Source organism: Ambystoma mexicanum, chromosome 6q (assembly GCF_040938575.1).
Source record: "Ambystoma mexicanum isolate Mex_15411 chromosome 6q, UKY_AmexF1_1, whole genome shotgun sequence".
Taxonomy (NCBI): domain Eukaryota; kingdom Metazoa; phylum Chordata; class Amphibia; order Caudata; family Ambystomatidae; genus Ambystoma; species Ambystoma mexicanum.
This window is the reverse complement of record NC_090937.1, coordinates 230,943,154-230,965,073: the sequence shown is the minus strand read 5'-3', so window position 1 is coordinate 230,965,073 and position 21,920 is coordinate 230,943,154. Positions and strand designations below refer to the sequence as shown.

General features: G+C 45.7%; 1 protein-coding gene across 1 annotated transcript in view; it reads right to left on the bottom strand.

The window, feature by feature from the left end:
* The window catches only part of NFKB1 (nuclear factor kappa B subunit 1), an 887,546-nt gene that overhangs the window by 538,115 nt on the left and 327,511 nt on the right, over positions 1 to 21,920 (bottom strand). The gene's annotated exons all lie outside the window — the stretch shown is intronic.

The window sequence follows — 21,920 nt, the reverse complement described above, 5'->3', positions numbered from 1 at the left end:
TGCTATTGCCACCAAGCTATTCCAGATTGGGATGAAGTCTGGCATATGGGCATATTCAAGTGATGAAATGAAAATATTCTGCTTTAAATGTAGGTGGGAGGTGTGTCAGTATGGGAGTTTTCTGACCTAGCCAAACTGGGGCACAATGCACAGGTAATGTGACCCGCTCTGCCCCATTGGGATAGAACGCTGTTTCCCGCTACAAGGACACGTGCTGCAGTCATGAAGCGAGCCCGATTGACTGTGCTTTGAAGGCAGAAACCATCTCATGTTTTTCTGCTAGACCAATTACAGATTTCTTGGATGTTGGCTTTTGGAAAATTTGGTTGGCAGAAAAACTGAGAATGAATCTTTAAAATCAGCTATTATGGCTGACATCAGATTCCGGCTTTTGAACTTGCCCAGCCCCTAACTTCAAGCATATTTCTATAACTGGGAAAGCTATGAAATTGTTAACTCAATAGAAAGTACGATGATGATAAGGGGAAGAAACACTATTGTTTTTTTAAAATGTATTTATTGTGTTGTAGTTAATTTAAACTTTAAAAACACCTTTAAGAGAAACTTATTTTAAAAGAACAAAGAGAACCTACATAATCATACACAATTTCTTACATTTTGTTCCATATGAAAATATATAAAAAAGAAACATTATTAATTCTGTTACACAACATAAAACGTCTCTACAATTTTAAAATAAGGATCTCCAAATTCTAATTTATAAAAACATCAGTAATTCTACTGTTTGCCTCTTTCTAAATAGCCCAGGCCGCAGCAAAAATGACTACAGATTTTGCTCCTACAAGGTTGGCACAAAATATATTGTCCATAATGTCGTCTAAGTTAGTTATTAAATTCCCATAACCTTTGCGATAACAGTCAATTAAAGAATTACATGTCCTCAGTATGTGTCTACTGCTCTCTACTTCAACTCAGCATAATAGACATGAAGTATCTGTGTCTTCCTTTTTATTCCAATGTGCACAGTGTTCTCTAGTAGGCAAGAGATTGAGGGCCTGATTCATGGAAGTGTTTTATAATGGTGCAATCCCATAGGAAAACTTTCCATGAATCGGGCCCTCAGTCTCAGAGAGATTATAAATCGTTTCAAATCCAGAGAGCATAATTTAGTTAAATAGCGGTTTGGTTTGTATATGGGAAAGCTCTGATAGGAAAACTCCTTATATCTTTGTTTTGTATGAAGAATGTCAATATTTTTTGTCCTATCCCAGGTTTTTATCTTAATTTTTTAATGTCTTCTCAAAATTGGGATCGGTTATAGCCATAGATTTATCAAGGTCCATTACGTCAAAGACATTTTCTGTGGAGCATTTCAAATCTGATAGAAAGCGTTTTTATTTTCCTTAATATTTGTTTCACCGAATAACTTGTACAGTTGATTGGAATTTGGGTTTATTAGGCAACATTTCATGTATACTAATGCCCTCTGTATTTGCCATGATGCTCTTAGTGACACTACTCCAAATTCAAAGTCTTAAAACCTCAACTGGCGTTCGCTTTGGGAGATTCATGATTCTACAAAATATCTTTCCTTCAAGGCCATCTAGCCATTTCATCAGCCTGTGCGATAGTGCCTCCAAACCATATATGATCCCTGGTATAATTGCAGTTCGGTACATTTCTATTAGTCCCTGGATGTTATGTCCGCCATGATGGATTATATAATGGCGAGCAGCCAGCCATTTTTTCCAAGTTTTCACAAAAATATTATATTTATAATATTTTGCATCTAGATTTTTCTTTATGGGGAAACCTAAATAGACATATTCATCTACATTTCCAGTTTACAGTCCTTTAATTTCCACCTCTTTACCTTAAGGCTTTTACTCTTTTTTCCTAAGATCATGGTTTTAGTTTTTGATATATTTATGGTCATGTCATTATTATTCGCATAAGAAACCTGAGCATCCAAGGATCTCTGGAGGCCTTAAAGGGTTTGATCTAACAGAATGATGTTGTCTGCATAGGACATCCTTGGCACATGTGTTACATTTATCTTAGGAGGACAGTTTACTAATGAGTCAAATATCTGGGGTAGGTCGGCAGTGTAAAGGTTGTGAAGTAAAGGAAGCAAAAACACATTCTTGCTTCAGCCCACAGTTGGTGCTGACATAGTTAGTATGCAAACCTGTCTGATTTAAAAGGACAGTTATAGAGGTGTCTGTGTAGAGTTGTTGTATGAAATATAGCAGTGTCTGGTTCTTTCCCCAAGTTGGTAATTTCCTCTATAGTTTTGGGAGTGAGATTAGATCAAAAGCCTAGGAAAAATGTGTATAGCAACAATATAGATTTGGTCTACTACTTTTAGTCATCTCTGCAATAAGGTATTGAAGAACACATATGTCTGTAAGCGAGCTGTAAGTTTTACGAAATCCTGTTTGAAAAGGGTAATAGTTTTTTTTTCCATACATGTGGTGAATTCTTTCAATATCGCTGTTGCAAATATCTTATGACTAACATCATTCATGGACAGTAGTCGGTAATTTACAGGATCAGTCCAGTCCCCATTTTTTACGCCAGCTATCAGGTATTTTTCCAGTCTGTAAAACGAGATAGTATATTTTTGTCAATAATTTTCCCATTCTGGTAGATTTGCCTTCAGTACTATATTTGGGATCCAGTCTAGTCCCGGTGCACGCAAGCTTTTTAATTTGACAATGATCTTTTCTATATCATCTTCATGTATCTCTATTTTTGGAGACAGCAAGTCATCAAATTTCACAAGAGCTCTACAATCATCATAACTAGGATCATAACATAGGCCCCCTATATATTTCAACCAGGTCTGTTCCGATACTTGGTTCATCTCTGTTGGAGATTCACTTTTTCTAAAAGCGTTCAAATGGGACCAAACACTATTGCGCAAGGCAGCACTGTTCTTAATAGTTTTAGCCCATAGGTGTCGAAGCCTAGCGTGGTGAAACTATTGGCATGAGAGTGTAGATAGTTTAGTTTAGTTTATTATTTGTATAGCGCGCCATACCCTGGAGTATCAGGGCGCAAACAGACAAGGATATGCTCAACTTGGTTACAGGTACATAGAAATCAGATGAAGGTGCAGAGATGCGCTGAGCTTGGTTACAGATATGCTCAGCTAATTGCAAGTACAGGAAAAGGCAGGAAGTGTAGACATAGACATCAGCAATATTACAGCAAGCAGATATGAACAAGGAGAGATCAAGGACAGGGGAGCAAGGAGCATGCTCCTGTTCGCGTAATATACAGTTATATACAGTAATGTACAATGTGACAAGTGGACTAGTTAGCTGTCGTTGGGGAGAGATCAAGGACAGGGGAGCAAGGAGAGATCAGGACAGGGGAGCGAGGAGCATGCTCCTATTCACGTAATATATAGTTATATACAGTGATGTACAATGTGACAAGTGGACTAGTTAGCTGTCATTGGCTCTCAGCCACCTAGTGAGGTTTTGTCTAAATTTTGCGAAAGGCTGAGGTTCTCTGACATCATGCGGGAGGGAGTTCCATAACTGCGCAGCCTTGACCGGGAAGCTATTTCCTCCTATAGTGGCAAGTTTGAAACGCGGGACTTGGAGGCAGTTTGCGTTGGCTATTCTGGTAGGTCTGGAAGAAGTCCTTTTGCGTAATCTATCCATGAGGTAAGGTGGAGCTTTGTTGTTGATACATTTGTGGGTGAGGGAAGCGATTTTGAGATGAATTTTGTCTTTGGTGGCGAGCCATTTGTATTCTCTTCTTGTCGAGGATATATGCTCGTTTCTATTAATCTTGAGTGCTGCTCACAAGGCATTGTTCTGGAGCACTTGAATTTTGTGGATGGTCTGTTTATTAGCTCCAATGTAAAGTCCATTACAATAGTCTAATTTGGACAGTATCAAGGCTCTGGCAAGTGTAATGCAGCTATCTGTGGAGAGGAATTGTTTGCTCGCTCTGATAAGTTTGCATGTATATGCGGTGGCAGAAGCTAGAGAGTTAACTTGTTTGGTAAAGTTCATGGTGGCGTCTAGGTAGAATCTTAAGGTTTTTACTTCATGAGCTACTTTTATGTTGTTCCCATCAATAATGAAGTTGTCGTAATCGGGGCTGAGTTTGGATATATAGGTAGTGGTGCCCAGGATGATAAGCTCAGTTTTATCATCGTTCAGGCATAGGCCGTGTGTGGCCATCCATGCCTGAACGATGCTATAGATCCTGTTCACTAGGGCCAGGTCCTTGGCGTAGTCTCCTGAGAGCGGGAGGAGGATCTGGGTATCGTCTGCGTAGTTAGTGTAGGCGATACCCAGATGATCCATTTCATCAAAGAGAGGCTTCGTGAAGACATTGTAGAGGGTGGGTGACACACAAGACCCTTGTGGAACACTGCATGTTATAGGGATTGGATCTGCTGAGGCTGATGGAGCGAAGACTCTCATGGTCCGATTACTCAGGAATGACTTGATCCAAATTATGGCCTCTTTTGAGAAGTGGGCTGCCGAGTCGAGGTGACTACAGAGGACTGTGTGGTCCACTAAGTCGAATGCCGCTGATAGGTCCAGGAGGAGAAGTAGGGCCGCTTGGCCATTGTCTCTGCAATCGTCTATTTGGGCCTTAAGATCTATTAACGCTGTCTCGGTCCCATGTTGCGGGCGGAATCCTGATTGACGGATTCCAAGTAGGTGGTTAGACTCTAGGAAGCTTTGAATTTGCAAGTAAGCCACTTTATCTAAAATTTTTAGGAGAAAGGGCACAGTCGTGATGGGCCTGAAGTTAGTCGGAATGGTAGGGTCAAGGGTTTGCTTCTTTAGTAGTGGCAGTACCCAGGACTCTTTTAGGTTGATCGGTACTGAACCTGAGGTGAAGGAAGAGTTGATTAGTTTGGTTATAAATGGCGACAGTTCTCTCGCAGCATCCTTGATGAGTTGTGCTGGGCATTGGTCGCCTTTGCAGTTAGACGGTTTGAGTCCCAGGATGACCTTTTCTACCTCTATGGGCGATACCTTAGAGAAGCAGAAACGGGCTCCCAACTTGGGCTGTGGCGGTGGCGCTGAGCTCTGAGGGATGTGTGGTGTTAGTGATGCCTTCTTGATGGCAATTTTGGTTTGTAGGTTTGCTACCTTGTTTGTTAAAGCAAGTTGTATGCTAGAGCACCATTTTTTATCCTTGGTGCAGTTTTCTTGGGGTACAATGGGTGTTTCCAATTCTTTCAGAATGCTGAACAGTTCTTTGACACTAGATTTTGAGTTGGATATTCTAGTATTGTAGGTTTCTTGTTTGGCTAATAATATTTCTTTCTTGTATTGGGAGGAGGCTTTGGAGAGGTTGAGTTTATTTTTGACTGATGGGGAAAGTCTCCAAATAGTTTCAAGTTTTCTTTTGGCCAGCCTAAGATTTTTTAGGTGGGGCGTGAACCAAGAATTGAGGTGTTTTTTAGGTTTGCTATTTCTTAGTTTGAGCGGGGCTATGTGATCCAGGGCTGAGGACATGGCTGCATTATAATGTTCGACTAACAGATTGGGGTCCATGCAGTCGGGTAGTGAGTTTAATTTAGGTATTATAACGGGCATTAGATTTTCTACTGTCATTAGTTTTTTATTTCTCGTTGGCAAGGGTGGGGCAAGTGAGGACGGGGCAGTGACCCGGTGGGTTGTCACTGAGAATAATAGCAGGTGGTGGTCAGTCCAGATCTGCGGTACAGAATCCGTAATATTTACTTTGCAATTATGTTCTGCTATCCAATCAAGGATGCGACCTTTGTTGTGGGTGGGTAGTTCAACTTTTTGGATGAATCCCAGCTCTTTCAAGGTCAGAGCAATCGCTGACGATTGGGTGTCCTTATTGTCATTATAGCCTAGATTAAAGTCTCCTAGCACTATTGTTTGGGATGTATTTTTTAGGTTATTGGACAGGGATGTCGAGATGTCCTCAGAGAAGGTTCCGATAGGACCTGGTGGTCTGTAGATGAGGATGATGTTTAGGGTTTGGGAGTTGGCGATGGTTATTTTGACCGTGAGGCATTCACAGGATTGCATATTGGTAGTAGTGATGATCCTCATGTCCAGGCTAGTTTTAGCTATGATTGCTAGACCTCCACCTCGGGAGGTAAGTCTGTCCGCACGTAGGATTGTATAGTTGTCTGGGACTGCTAGTGATAAGGCTGGGCCAGCCGCATCATGTAGCCAGGATTCTGAGATGGCCAAAAAGTCTAAGTTGTCTGTAGCAATGATATCTGAGATCTCTGTGGCGTGTGCGACTAGCGACATGGCGTTTATAAGTGCACCTTTGAGATATGATTTGTGGTCAGCTAAGTTAGGGCTGGTGGTGTTCTGACTACCTTTAGTTGCCTGTTTGGAGTTATTTATTTTGGGTCTGTTGGGCTTAGGCTGTTTCCTAGTAGGTTCCGCAATACCCTTCAAGGGTAACTGTATTTTGTTTCGGGATTTTGATAGTTCAGCCTTCTTGGCTGGTAGCTCATGCAGTTTGGACAGGCGAGCACGTAGTCTAAGGTTTCTGTCTACAGTGTTGCATGGCCTTTGTAGGGTGGTGCTATCTGGATAGTGGGTCATTTTAAGTCCAGTATTGGGTTGTTGTGTGTTGAGCATGATATGGCAGGTGCAATGGGTGGAATAGGACGTGGTGCAAGGACTCAGAGTGTTAACTTTGGTGCTTATTTTAGGTGGATGTATTCCTAATGTGATGAGGAGGGCGATATACAATGGTAGCCAGGGTGACCTGTAGGCAAGACCCAGGGAGTACATGCTAAGTGACTGGATAATAATCCGATAGGAGTAGTTTCGGTGGCAATTGAGGTGGCTAAGACTAGGCAAGCTAGATGCAGCTATCAGGCTAGGTGCAGTTTCAGTAGCAATTTGAGAAGGCCAAGAACAGGCAGGCTAGATGCAGCTGTCATGCTGGGTACAGTGTCAAGGCACAAGGGCACAATACAAGTCAAGTGTGGTCTATTACCGACCATGGGGCACAATGCAGATCAAATGTGGACAATTAGCGACCATAGGGCACAGTACAGAGCAAATGTGGTCTATTAGCGATCATGGGGCACAATAGGGCACAGTACAGGGCAAGTGTGGTCTATTAGCGACCATAGGGTACAATGTAAGTCAAATATGGTGACCATAGGGCACAATGCAAGTCAAATGTGGTCTATTAGCGACCATAAGGCACAGTACAGATCAAGTGTGGTCTATTAGCGACCATGGGGCACAATGCAGATAAAATGTGGTCTATTGGTGACCATAGGGCACAGTACAGAGCAGGTGTGGTCTATTAGCGACCATGGGGCACAATGCAGATCAGATGTGGTCTATTCGCGACCATAGGGCACAGTGCAGAGCAGGTGTGGTCTATTAGCGACCAGGGGCACAATGCAGATCAAATGTGGTCTATTAGCGACCATAAGGCACAGTACAGATCAAGTGTGGTCTATTAGCGACCATGCGCCACAATGCAGATAAAATGTGGTCAATTAGTGACCATAGGGCACAGTACAGAGCAGGTGTAGAGGGGAGATGGATATGAGGAGGGGCGCTGGACTTCCAGGTCGTGTGTAGCTCTAGCAAATGGAGCAGCAACTTTGGAATGAAGACTTTCCCAGCCTTACTCAATGGGGGCTTTAAATCATAAGGCATCAAACACAAAAGCTTATTTGCTTTGTCGAGATCATTATTGTTACTTATCCCTCCATGAAGTGCAGTTGCACACACACGCAAACACCCACACGCACACAATGCCTTCATCACCACACTGCTCACACCCCAATGCACAGAGGCTGCCCCTAGGGCTGCACACATCAATTTTGATACACACACACACACTCATACACCAAGACACATACACAAGGACAAAAGAAATGAAAAATATACAGTAGAATGAAAACTATTCAACAAAATGCACAAGATGATCCATACTCACATTCAGCACACCATCAGAGCAGGCAAATGAGAAGGGTACGGTGCAAAAAAAGAAACCCATCCACCACAACAGCACACCATGCAGGCAAATGTAAAAAAATACACAGACCTAGCCAAAAAACATACGGCATCACAAACCATATCACTGACAGCGACCCAGCAATCCAGTCGTAGGGACCAAACAAATAAAACGAATATACAAGATGTGCCCAGCGTATAATACGCTGATGTAGTTCCCCATGGGATTCAAAAAGAAAAAGAAAAACAGCAGCTATTGAAAAAAAAGAAAGATAAATTATTTAATTGTACTAATATTGTAAAGTGGCTGTTTTGTTCAATGTTCATTTCTAAAGTTTACTGCCAGTATATATATTTTAAGCAAAAACAAAAGAGGTGATGGCTGGAAGGATTAGAATCAATGTTAACCTCTGGCATTGCTCTGGGCAAACCTGCAGACCATCGCTCTTTGCTTGCCAAGCAATTACACAAGGGGAAAGACTATGTGCAAATCAGGCTTGGTCCCACCCCAAAAGGGGCAGCCCAGCCTAAACTGCTTGGTCACATCCCATCTGCACAAAACCAAAAGCCTCCCCAAACATATTTCAGCCCGTTGCGCCTCATCAGTGAGGAGTAGCTTGGGTCTCTTGTTTGCAGCTATGGTGCATAAGGGTTATTATTTCGTCTGAAGGAAGTCAATATTAGCGAGATACACAATATGACACAAAACCGCATGATAAGGGCTCTGTTGTTGATTGGGTGTAATACTGACTCCTGAGGACCAATCATATCACATACATTCCAATGATACAGTCTATACTTTGTACATGATATCCCATCTGTTCTCAAGAACTCAGAGACCATGTGCTCTATTTCTAGGTAAGATAGATTTTAATATGGCCGAATATTGTTTATATTAAAATATGGGTAGTTTATTCATTTTCATCTATGTTACGCTGTGATGATATGAGCCTTGATTTTGCATTGAAGTTTCTATTGTGTTGTGTGGCAAAGAATGTTTATAATTGTTTAGGTCTGTTGGGTGAAATTGTTTGACCGCATGGCATTCCAAACCTTTTTGGATACAAGTATGGATACTGCTATTGTAATTACCATTCTGCTAGTTGCAATATTTTGATATAATGTTAGGCAGGCTGTTTTATAGTTCTTAAGTATGTGTGAAATTGCACCGATTCCCTGACAGTCTAGACTGTTGCTGCTTGAATGTAGAGAGAAAGCTCCAGAGTGTGGAATGAGCGACCAGTCGAAGAGAGAGGCTAAAGAGGAAGGTAGTGGTGAGCCCGTTGCCTCGGCGTATACCGTGGCTGCGCATCCCCTTTGTGTTTTGGCGGCTCGCCCGGTTTGGGGCTGAGGCCTCTCTGCTGCCGAGGGCGAGGTGGCTCCAGTCCTGGCCACGTAGATGGTGCCAAACGAGCATTGTTTGGGGAGCCGAGTGATGCAGGACGCTGAACGTGACATCATCGCGGCCAAGCGCAGCCTTCCCTTGCAACGCGGCACACGTCGGAGGTGCGTTTTGGTTGCTTGGCAACGAGCATGCTGGCATTAGAGGAAGTGGAGAAGCGTGGATTTCAGGTGGCGGACACAGCCCATCATCGATGCGGCCCTTCATTGGTGGCAAAGGGTTTGGATTAACTTCTGGCTGTGGCACACAGCCCTTCATTGGAGGTGAGGAGTTTGGATTAACTTCTGTTTGGGGCTGTTGGTATTTGTCTTTATACCTCTGGGCTTGTGGACATAAGTACTTTATCGTTGCCCCTCCCAGGGATCATGGCCAACATTCCGGGGCCAGACATATTTTAGCCTCAAGGTGGAGCGCCAATAATACGATGGAAAGATTGGAAAGAAGATTTCCTTAAGTTTATGTTTGCTGTATATGGTCCCAATTACTCTGCTGAAAGAAAGGTTGCCCTACTTTACCACTGTCTAGGTCACAGTGGACAAGAGATTTTGCATAGACTTCCTGATCTGCCCATGGCTTATGGTGTCCTCCCTAATGCTTTGGAAACCAGAATCACTAAACTTGATAGACATTTTGAAGTTAAAGAGAACAAACCTTTGGCCCGTTACTAGTTTGCAACAAAGGAGGAAAAGAAGGGCGAGAGTATTGAGGAATTCCTGACTGTTCTGAGAGGGTTGACCATAAAATGTCAATTTACCCCATGCAAGGGACCAACTTATGATCAAATGTGCGGATGAAAAGGTGCGTGAGGAGCTTTGGCAGGAGAAGGACCCCAAACCCCTCCTCATGGATCAAGGATCTGTGCAAGAATGGCACCAAAGATTCTGATAATCTACCTGAGGTGAATGCTGTTGGACACAAGGTTAAAACAAAGCCGTTGAAAATTCGGTCGAAGGATGCCTCTAATGAAAGAGAAACTAAAGTTAAACTAAGGGACAAGGACAGGAGTTGGGCGAACATCCCTGATCGTCGAGATGGATTCCCTCACAGTGATGAGGACTCAGTTTGCCCTCCGAGTCGACCAGTGAGAAGCTGCTACTGATATGACAGCAGACAGCAACTGGCGGTGAACAGAGAGTGTCTTATCATCTATGTGGAATGCAGATTGTGTGGGAGGAGGGGGGCACATAGCTAAGTGTTGTAGGTTCTCAAAATCCTGCTCTGGGAATGTGAGTGTGAATGCTGCGGATTGGTATGACTTTGAAGTGTATGATGGTTTGGAAGTTATTCAGGTTGTCAATGCTATAAGTGAGGATCAAAAAGCCAAAGGCCACCATTCAGATTACTGGAGTGGGAGTGGAAATGCTTATTGACAGCAGAGCTGAGTAAACCTTGATATGCAGTGAATCATGGAAAAAAGATTTATCATGCTGTGCATGTAAGGATAATAGGGTTAGAGTTCATGCTATTGTAACAATCCAATTGTGTTCAAGGGGCAGCTACAGGCCACTGTTGGTGGAAAACTACCAGGCCGCGCTCAGGATTAAACACAATCCGAACGCTGTGGAACAGGTTTACACTGGTGAGAGCTGTGATATGTTTGCCATTGGCATGTTGGATGATGGTGATGTGGTTAAATGGGTACCAGCGTGTTCAAAGGGAGTATTGGATGCCTCAGAGGGTTCGTCAATCGGATCAGGCTTGAGAGAGATGCAGTTCTTTCGCAGCCAAACTCAGGTCTGTTCCCATGTCGCTCCAGAAGGAGGTGGAGCTGTAATTAAACAGGCTGCTCAAAGATGGAGTCATAGAACATGCAGATGCTTCAGAATGGGTGAGTCCCACTGTAGTGGTGAGAAAGGGCAACAGAACCATCAGGCTATGCATCAATCCCATGGAGGTCCACAGGAATGTAGTGACAGAAAGGTTTCCGTTGCCAAAGATTGATGAGATGATCTCAGATTTAGTTGGTTCAAATGTATACTTCCTGTTGGATTTGAGGTTGGTGTTCCATCAGATACACATGCATCCAGACTCTTACGACATACTGACATTCATCACTGACATAGGTCTATTCAGGTGTGTCGGAATGCTTTTCGGCCTGGTGTCCACCGCCAGTGTCTTCCAAAGAGTGATGCACAATTTCCTGGGTGATGTGAGTGGTGTGAAGTTTTATCAAGATGACATTTTGTTGTCGGGCTGCGACAGGAATGAGCATGACGTGAGGTTATAATTGGTATTGAAGAGACTAGGAGATGGTGGTTTACATTGATGCTGGAGAAATGCATGTTTGGAAAGTCCTTGGTGGGCTACCTGGGTTACAATCAATCAGGCGAGGGTATAAGGCCCAAGCGTAGCACCATAAAAGCAATTGCAGAAATGTCATCCCCCAAGACCAAAGCAGAGGTGTCTTCATTATTGGGACTAATTGAGTATTATTGCAAGTTTGTGAGGGGTTTGGCGTATATGACAGTAGCTTTGAGGAGGTTGACCAGGAGAAGAGTCCAATTTGAATGGTCTGATGCGTGTGAGGAAGAGTGTGGGATAGTCAAACAAGACATTTTGTCTTCCCCTGTACTGCAGGGCTTCAGAGAGGGTTGGAGGGCGGTTGTTTACGCTGTTTACACTGATGCTTCTGAATTTGGTCTGGAAGCGGTTCTCACGCAAGAATCTGGCATGTCCCAGCACACTATAGAGTTGCCTCTCGCATGCTTAAGAATGTTGATAGTCACTACTCTGTATTGGGCAGGAGGCACTTGCTGTGATCTGGGCTATTCTCAAGTTCAGAGTGTATTTGTTTAGTAGACATTTTGTGATACGTACTGATCACAAGGAACAATGAGATAGAGTAATTCTGCTCTATCAAGAACTGGTGCTCGCAGTTGGCCCTAAAGAGGGCTGAACATTCGGAAGATAATGTATCAAATAGTTTATCCACAACCTTTATAGTAATAAATTATCGCCATCAAATATGATGATTTATAGAAATGTTTATTCACATCCCTTTTTCGTAGCTCTTTTTGAATATTTTTCTGTCATATTCAATGAGGCTGCACCAAATCAGGTTAGGATTATATGTACAGATGCCAATGCATTTCGGTTACAAAAAACCTTCATCAGGGCGGTACATTGATTCAGTGATCTATCTACATTAACCAACATTTAAACAATTGTCAACCATTGCGTAACAACAATGTTTCAGATAAACAAATTTAAACACATACCCAATCCAAGGGTTCCACAACGGAAAGAACATGAAAAGAAAAAAGCAGAAAAAGCTCTATGTCAATAACTGGGTATCTGTATATACCGCAAATTAACAAAACCTGGTTTATAAAAAATTTCCCATACCTTAAGTTTCAAATAATTCTCAAATGTTTCTCCATATGCGTGAGAAGCAACGGGTAGAAGTGCGGGCTCCTGTAAACCCCACAGGGAAACTAATCAATAACAAGAAACGTTAATTGAAGCCGTAAGAGCGGGGAAAATGGAGTCAACCTTAGCTGTCAGAGACGCTGTGTCAGTGACAACTGCATTCGCACGAGCGAAACAGCGAAAAGAAACAGGTAAGAATTAAAGATAAAAGGTAGCGAGAAAGAAATAGAAAAATGTAAAGACTTCCGATACTCATGAAGGCAGTAAATATAGAGAGAGAGGCTGAGTGAGATAGCCGAGATAGACACTTAAACGGAAATAGCGGCAGACACCAAAGGAGGTTAGCGCTACGTGTACGGACGAACAGCGAAACAGAACCAACCGTTACCTTACCTTAACCTGTAGACACCCACGTGAGGAGATAAAGTTGAAATACATACAGAAAGGAGAGTAGGAGAGGTTAAACAGAGAAGAGGCTCTGGACGGCAAGTCGCTTTAGGGAAAGAACTGGCAGTGCACGTAACAAAGTTGATACAACGCGCCGAGCGCCTGAATGCATTGTTGTTTATAGGTTCCGGCGGCCATGTTGAATGTTGCTGGCTCCAGGGACAGCTATGTAGTTGTTGTGATGGATCTGCTCTCAAAATGGCCTGAGGTGGGGGTCATCAGATGTGCCATGTCTAGCAATATCATTATGTTTCTGGAGAACGCGTTTTGGAGGGAAGGTTTGCCCTCGCAACTCTTTAGTGACAATGGACCACAATTTGTATCGAGAGAGTTCTGGGGGAGGCTCCAGGAGAGGGGTCTGAAGCACAAGAGGACCACATTATATCACCCACAAAGCAATGGCTTCATGTAATGTTTTAATCACACCCTCATGGATGGTGTGCGGTAGTCAGTAAAAAAACAACAGGGATTGACAAAAGGATTTGTTGTTGGGGGTATTCCAATACAGGATAACGCCTCACCCTACCACGGGGGCCATGACGTTTGAGGTCATGAGAGGCTGCAAACCAAACACCCTGCTGATCCCGGGTTGGTTGGATCACTCAAGCCTGATGGATGTGGATGTCAGGAATGTTGGCGAGAGGGTGAGAGAGTGTGGTCTGGCCTCCAAAGTGCAGTATGATGCCAGGCATGGTTATACGTTCAGAGAGATGATGACAGGTGACCAGGTCAGGGTTAAAATACTCTAGGGAGGAAGTGCGTCTCGAAATATTCTGACATCAAGTCTGTTGAGAGGGATTCTGGGAATGCTGTTCGGTTGAATGGTAGCAATTTGGGGAACAAGAGAAAAGAGGTCAAGGTGGGTTAGCTCTCAGTGTTTAAGTTTTCGTCAGTTTTTGACAAATCTCACATCCGGTTTGAATGTTCCCTTTTCATCCTTCCTTTTTCCCCCTCCCACCTTTTGTCCCCTCTCTGAGTTTATTCATTGCCCAAGGAAGGGAGGTGTGTTATGTAGTTCTTAAGTATGTGTGGAATTGCACCACTTCCCTGACAGCCTATAATGTTGCTGCTTCAACGTAGAGAGAAAGCTCTAGAGTGTGGAATGAGCGACCAGTGGAAGAGAGTGGCTGAAGGGGAAGGAGGTGTTTGCCGTCGGCTATTATGTTGTACCTTTCTTGAAAAATAAAGGAAGCAACCTTACCTTTTAAAGTGTGTCCACCTTTTTTTTTTTAATGTAGATCTTTATTTGTGGGATTGGAAAAGCGCAGTTTTTTTCCATTTCCATTGTCGGAGGCTGACGTGTTTATTTTCGCTCCTATGTCATTAGAGATACACGTTATTGATTTTTCTGAATAATGAAGTGAGCGCTGGTAATACTTCTGTTAAAAAAACATGACTTGTATTGTCTAGCGTGGTAAAGTGAGAGGGTGTGAGTCTGTTGCTGTATTTTGCAGAAGGCTGTACTGTCCATTCTTGTGAGTTAATGAATTGGTGTTAGGGCCTGTTGCAAGTAGAGGTTTTTCTTGTGAGGTGTGACAAGGCTTCGCCTGAGGAGTGACTAAAGCGTGCAGTTTTTTTTCTTCATTTTTGTGCATGGCACTGTCGCCTCAAAGTAAATCTAAGCACTGCAACCTCCTACTTTCTAATCACAGTAGTGAAATGTGGACTCAAACTCCACTGTTGTGACATTATGGCAGGGGAATTTGGCAATTGCTCTCCCTCCCCTGGTTTCCTTATACCCCAATGAAGCAGGGAACACCCAGTGCCCATCCTAAATTGGTGCGCTGCAGCTCCCTGGCAGTACCAGAGCTGCTCACCTGTCAATCTTTCATAGTTACATCTCCTATCCTGTCAAGCACTAGTGCCATGTTCACCACGGTCGTGCAGCGCTGTGGGGGAGCTGCGCTGGGAGGGAGCAGGCAGGGACGCTGAGAGAGGAGGGTAGTGGAAGTACAACAAGTTCTGTTCGACTTCTTTAGCTGCGAGAGTGAGATAAACAGGAGGACTGTATGAGAGGGCGTCAGGACGCCAGAATGTAATCGTTTTTTCTTAGCAGGGACGGCAAACACATGGCAGGTAGAGAAGGGGGCAGTTGGCCAGGTGTTCTTTTAGTTTGGGGAAAATGGAAGGGCGGAAAGCAGGCTGCCAGGTACTGATTCTGTTGGTTTGTGGTGGGGAGGGGGATGCCGAGGCAAAAACGAGGGATGTGAGGGAGAACAGCAGGAGGTCAGGTATTGTTTTGTTTTTGGGGATCAGGGGGTTAGGTGAAAGAGCCCACTCAAGTTGTGTACGTTTACCTTATACCTCTTTTGCCCCACCCCCTGCATTGCTGGAGACAGGGCAGGAGTGGAAACTACACTCAGGGTTATGGACATCTACACCATACATTTTATCCTGTTGTTGTTATATGTGCAGCGCTTTGGTCTAAAGCGCTATATAAGCCCAATAAATACAAATACAAAATACAGCTATCAACACTGGGCTCCAGTTGTTTACCAGATGCCACTCACGACCCTTCTGGGGAAAGTATCCTAGTAGTTGTAGTTAACCGCCTACAGTTCTACCTGTTTTGTTCATGTATTTGTAATGGAGAACTGAAAGGACAGAGCCAGTTGCTGAATGGCATAATGTCAGATGGCAAATATTTACTGGCAATGGGCAGTATTGACGTAATAACCCCACTGGCGAGGTGCCAGCCAATCAGGGGGCCAGGAATTGGGTCTGAATCTGACAGTGAAAGCCCATGGGCCATTCTGGTCACCGGCACCTCTCCCGTAGGTCACTTTGCTGGCGCAATTCTGCAAACCCTGTGCATCCCTCCAAATTCCCCCCACCTCTATTGCCCTTACGACCCAGAACACTACTACCTCCCCTCGCCTAGTATCCACCCCCTCCACAATATTATATCCGCACCTCAGCTCATTAAGCATGCCGTCAGGAAAACAGTAAAGGGCCCCACCAGTCAGATCCCTTTACTATTTCCAGCAGCGGCCATCTTTGTTTTGATTTGTTTTAAGGGAAATAGCAATGTGTGGTACGTACTAAGATGATATACCCTGCAAAAATGCCATCAGCACCTCGGATTTCTGCCTGGGGTGCAAATGGCATTAATGGTCACACAAGGTGACTTTGCCAAAGAGTAATGGCACAACTCTTTGGGCTGGAGGTTGTATAATGTGTGCACTGTGACCTTACATTCTTCCTGTATTGCAAAACAAATTAACTGTATGCAGCTCAACATACCCCTCTAGCCAGCCTTTTTTTAAAAAAACTTTATTTTTGCATTTTAGTAAACATGTGTACCAACAAGCCCAAACAGTGGGCTACTAACATGCCGCCTTTGCCCCCTCACGCCCGCCCCCCCACCCTCCGGCAGTCCCATCACACAACAAGCAGCTATCGCATTTGATTTACACAGGTGAAGTCTGTGGTGGCTGATCAGATGTCTCGGTTGGTGCTGCGCTGGAGAGGAGGTGAGAGATGTACGAGCCCCAAATATCTGGGGGTCTCGCGTGGTGGGGTAGTGTCTTTATAAATTCTGATTCTGTTTCTTGGCAGTATGTAATGTCTCTCCTCCAGTTCGCAAGAGTGGGGGGTGTGCCGCGTCCCCACGCCATGGCCACTCTTCTACGTGCCAGAACCAGTAGCATGCTTGCCAGTTTTCTAACGTGTGAGGACAGGGGTCTCGTTAGGCCAAGGAGTGCCACTAGTGGGGAGTGCCCCACCCTCTCGCCAATTATTGCGTCAGTTTCATCGAGCACATCTGACCAGAATTTAGACACTGTTGGGCAGCTCCACGCTAGTTGCAAGAAGTCAGCATCAGGGGACCTGCATCTGTCGCAAGATGCATTTGACCCGGGGTGATGTCTGTTTCTCTTTTTAGGGGTATAATAGGTTTGGTGCAGAAAGTTAAAGTGGATTTGTTTGAAGCGGGAGTTGAGTGTCACTTTTTGAGTCTGTTGTAAGATATAGTTCCAGTCTTCATCTAAAATGGGGGTTTGAAGCGTGGTTTCCCATCTTGCTTTCGTTTTGGGGTTCGAGGGAAGAGTGTCCATGAGCAGGGCTTTGTAGATAGATGAGACCAGTTTGCCCTCCCCTTGTGCCTGGATGGCTCCATGCAGCAGCTGCCAGGTGGGTGGTTGTTGTGGAAACGATGGGATGAGGGCCTGCAGAGTGTACCGCACTCTGAAGTACAAAAAGATATCAAGGGAGGAGGTGCTACGTTTCTCCTTCGCTTGCTGCAGTGTTATGAAGGTGTCTTGTATGAAGAGGTCACCAAGTGTGTTTATTTTGCACTTGTCCGCCCAGATCAGATACACTTTCTCAGCGGTGAGTGGGATCCTGGGAATGAATTTCGCGGGTAGAAGAGGAGAGTATCTAAGCCGAATCTTGTATTTTTGGGCCATTTTCCGCCATATTGTGTAAGTGGATTGCACTATGTTCAGCGTCGTGTGTGGCACAGCCTGTTTGCTGATAATCACGGCCCTTAGCAGGTTGGGTGAGGCTAGTGCCCGTTCGACCTGTACGAGCGGTCTTACGAATTGGGGTTTATACCAGTGACTGAGAAACTGGGCTTGTGCTGCCCAGTAGTACCGTTCTAAATCGGGTAGAGCTAGGCCACCCTTAGTGACGGGAAGTACGAGGGATGAGTATGCCACCCTTGCGGGTTTGCCCGACCAAATGAGGTCCAGAACTAGGCTTCTCAGATTACCCAGGAAGCGCCGTGACAACAGGATGGGGATGTTGGAGAAAAGGTACAGGAGTTTGGGGAGGATTACCATTTTTACCAGTGAGGCTCTTCCCCAGAAGGTGAGTGGTAAAGATTTCCACCTGTTCACCTTATCTCTTAATGATTTCAGTGTGCTTTCGTAATTGTCTTTGAATATGTCGTGGTGGTTCAGGGAAACTCTGATTCCTAGGTATCGGACGTGGGCTTTCTCCCAATGGAAGTTAAAATCGTCTTGAACTATTTTGGTCTTTGTGTTTAAGGGAAAAACGATTGATTTAGATTGATTGATTTTCAACCCTGATACCAGCCCAAACTTAATTATTTCTCGCATAATCGGGTTAAGGTTTTCGCTGGGGTTTTGCATGTACAGGACTATGTCGTCGGCATAGAGGGATATTATTAAACGGTGAGGTCCTATTTTAAGCCCTCTCTGGATTTGGCATTCCCTGAGGCCCAGGGCTAAGGGCTCCATCACAAGGGCGAATATCATGGCGGATAGTGGGCATCCCTGCCAAGTGCCGCGCTGGAGGTTGATATATGCCGAGCGAGTCGACCCGAGAGTGATTGCTGATAGGGGCTGATTATAGAGGAGCGAGACTAGCTTGATAAACTGTTTCCCAAGTCCGAGTTGCTGCAGCACGGCAAACAGAAAGGGCCACTCGACGGAGTCGAACGCCTTTTCGGCATCCAGCAGCACTGCCACCGCCTGCTGTTTGGGGTCCAGTGCTGCCAGAACCCCGAACTTTCTACGTATCCCGAAAGTAGTGTTTCGGCCAGGTACGAATCCCGCCTGGTCAGAGAGTACCAGTGCAGGCATTAGCGGGAGAAGTCTGTTAGCGAGGATCTTGGCCAGGATTTTGTTGTCCAGATTAATTAATGATATGGGGTGGTAGGACTTACAATCTTCGAGTGGCTTGTCTTTTTTGTGTAGTAGAATTATGTTGGCTTCTCTTAATGTCTGTGGGAGAATGCCAGATTTGATCGCTTCGTCAAAGACATTTAGCAGAAGAGGGGCAATGAGGGGGGCGAGGTGTTTATAAAACTCACCAGTTGGCCTGTCGGGCCCCGGGGCTTTGGATGGCGGTAGACTTTTAATGGCTTCTTGGATCTCTTCTAGCGTTATGGGCTCGTTCAGCGGCTCACGGAGTTCCCTCTACACCCAGTACAGTTCCGTGTCATTGAGGTAGTTCCGGATCACATCGGAATCCGCCGGGCACCCGGCGCTGTGTAGATCTTGGTAGAATGCCCTGAATACTCTGACTGCAGCTATAAAACGAGCAAGAAGGGCTCCAGGCTTCTGTCCTTCGCCGTATTGTCTAATTCTATGATTGTGGCCCAGAAATTTTATCTCCCGTTCAGCCAGGTTTCTGAAGTTCAGAAGTTCTTCTTTCAACATCGCCTGGATGTGGTCTGAGTTGTTAGCGGCTAGCTGCTTTTCCAGTTCCTTCAGGTGTGTTTTGCTGGTCCCTAGCTCGCGTCTGATAAGTTTCTTTGGCTAGACAGACGCCTCTTACATAGCATTTGAGAGATTCCCATAGCACTCCAGAGGAGTTGACAGTGCCTTGGTTAATGTCAAGAAAGGTGTTGATTTCCTCGCTTAGTTCGGTGGCAAATATTGGATCGGCGAGAGATCTGGGTTTGAAACGCCATTGGGGAGGCCGTGGTCTGGTAGTCGGCAAGCGGCATTCAAGTATTACCGTGGGGTGGTCTGAGAAGGTTTTGGGGAGTATTTGGCATGTGCCCCATTGCCAGTTGCTGTGAGCGGAGACTAGCAGATAATCGATGCAAGAGTGGTATATGTAGTCTCTGGCTTCCCAATTCTGGATCCTCCATATGTCCGATAGGTCAAATGCTTTGCAGATCTCCTGCACTTGTAGGCTGGCCTTGGACGGGTGCACGGTTGTTAGCTGTGATTTATCTTTCTGTGGGTCGAGATGAGTATTCAGGTCGCCTCCCCAGATTATGGTAGCGTTTCGCACTTGCGTGAGGCGGGACAGCACCCAGTCAAAGTTGTTTGCACCATCTGTGTTGGGGGCGTAGGAGTTGACGAAAACCACCTCCTCTACCTCCACCATGCCCCGAACCAGAAGAGCCCTTCCATCGTTATCTCTTTCTGTTTGGATCAAGCGAAACCCCAGCGAAGTGTGAAGAAGTATTGCGAATCCCCTGGCGTAGGATGAATATGAAGAGAAGTAGCAATGGCATCCCCAGCTGCGGGCCCACAGGTGCTCGTTTTGCGGTAAAAGGTGGGTTTCCTGAATCATTGCCACCTCGATCTTGTGGCGTCTGAGTAATTGCAGGATCTTACGTGTCTTGGCCGGGATGTTGCCCCCTCTAATGTTCCAGGTTGGTACTTTGAATGTAACAGTGATGATTTATATGGCACCCGTTTGCGGAAAGACCGGAGGGCCACCCCTCGGTGGAGTCCCGACACTTGGGTTGGCTGGATTGCATGGGAGCTGCGTCAGGCGGGAGGGCTTGTGAGGAGCGGTGGCGGGGCTCTGGATGAGGCCCGCGGTTAGGAGATGGCGCATGGTGCACGTTTCGAACAACAACAACAATAAAACAATTTTCCTTACACGGACAACCCCCAACTCGTCCGTTTGGAACCCCCCCAACTAGAACACAAGGCGTGCTGTGCACGGGGTGCAGGTGGCCTTCCGAGGCTTAGTCCCCAACCTCCCGTTTGCGAAGATTGTCGTGATGGCTTGATACCTTCTTGTTTTGGATCAGTGTCGCGGGTGTTTATCACGGAGGGACTCTCTCCGCTCTTTGTTTGTGGCTCCGGGCATTTGGTTTGTGGATTTACATCCCTGCCGGTCGAGGTACAATGTGGCTTCATCTGGGGAGTTGAAGAAGTGGCTATTTCCCTCCAGTTGAATGCAAAGCCTCGCCGGGAAGAGCATTGAGTACGTGATTTGGTTGGCGCGCAGTCTGTGTTTCACATGGGTGAACGATCTCCTTTGGGCTTGGACTGACGGCGAAAAGTCTGGGTAAAACTGGATGTCGTCTCCGTCGAAGTGTAGTTTGCCCTTTTCTCTTGCCATTCTGAGGATGGCGTCCCTGTCCTTGTAGCTTAAGAGCTTGGCAATGATCAGGCGGGCAGAGGCTCCCAGAGCAGGTCTTGTTGCAGGGATTCTGTGGGCTCTTTCCACTACGAATATTTGCGACAGAACTGCGGGACCGAATAGCTCCGTGCATAGTTTTTCGATGTGTTCTTCCATTCTGACTGGTAGTTGTCGTTCTCTGACTCCGACTATCCTAATGTTATTTCGTCTGGAGCGGCCTTCCAAGTCCTCGTTTTTTGGCAAGTACGCTTTCCATTTGGCCCTCAAGCGTGGAAACACGGGATTTAAGTGCTGATGTGCCGTCGTCCAGATCTGACACTCTCTGTTCGACGGAGTCGAGCCTGTCGCTGTGTTTGTTGAGACGGTGCTGCAACAGGTCCACCTTGGCGAGTCTATCTTGCTGTCCAGGCCGCCTATCCCAGCTTTAGTTCCATCAGGATTTCCCTAATGTCTGTTTGTTGCTGCAGCTCTACCTCCGATTGATTATTCGGGGATTCTGCATGGTATTCCGGCCTGGGCGTTTTAGGTGCTGGGCCTGCATCAAAGTTGAGTCTTTTCTGGGACTTGTCCGGCTTCCCCATCTTGAACTTGGCGGCGGTGTCGGAGCGTCTGATTTTCGAGGGTAGAAAAGGCGCGGTCGAGGCGTGCGCAGATGGAGGCCTGCTGTGAGGGTTCAGATTTAGCCGCTTTGTGCCGCGCGAGGGGCCGAGGCCTAGCCGTGCGGGAAGTTGCTATGGGCTAAAATGGCGGGGGGGCCGCAGAGCGACCCCAACTTGTTGGCATAGCGTAGTCTCGCCGTCCCGCTTGTTTTGCGTGCTTCTGTGAGCCTCTGCGCGCCTCCCGCCTCTCATCTGAGGGGAGTTCGCTCCTCCACTGTCCTACTGCTGGCTGTGAGCCGTGGAGCCGTTCCTCAGGGCCAGCGAGGCGGCGCCCCAGTTCCGAGCGCTTCCCTCCATGTCGCTTTCTACTGGCGGTGGCCGCGGCAG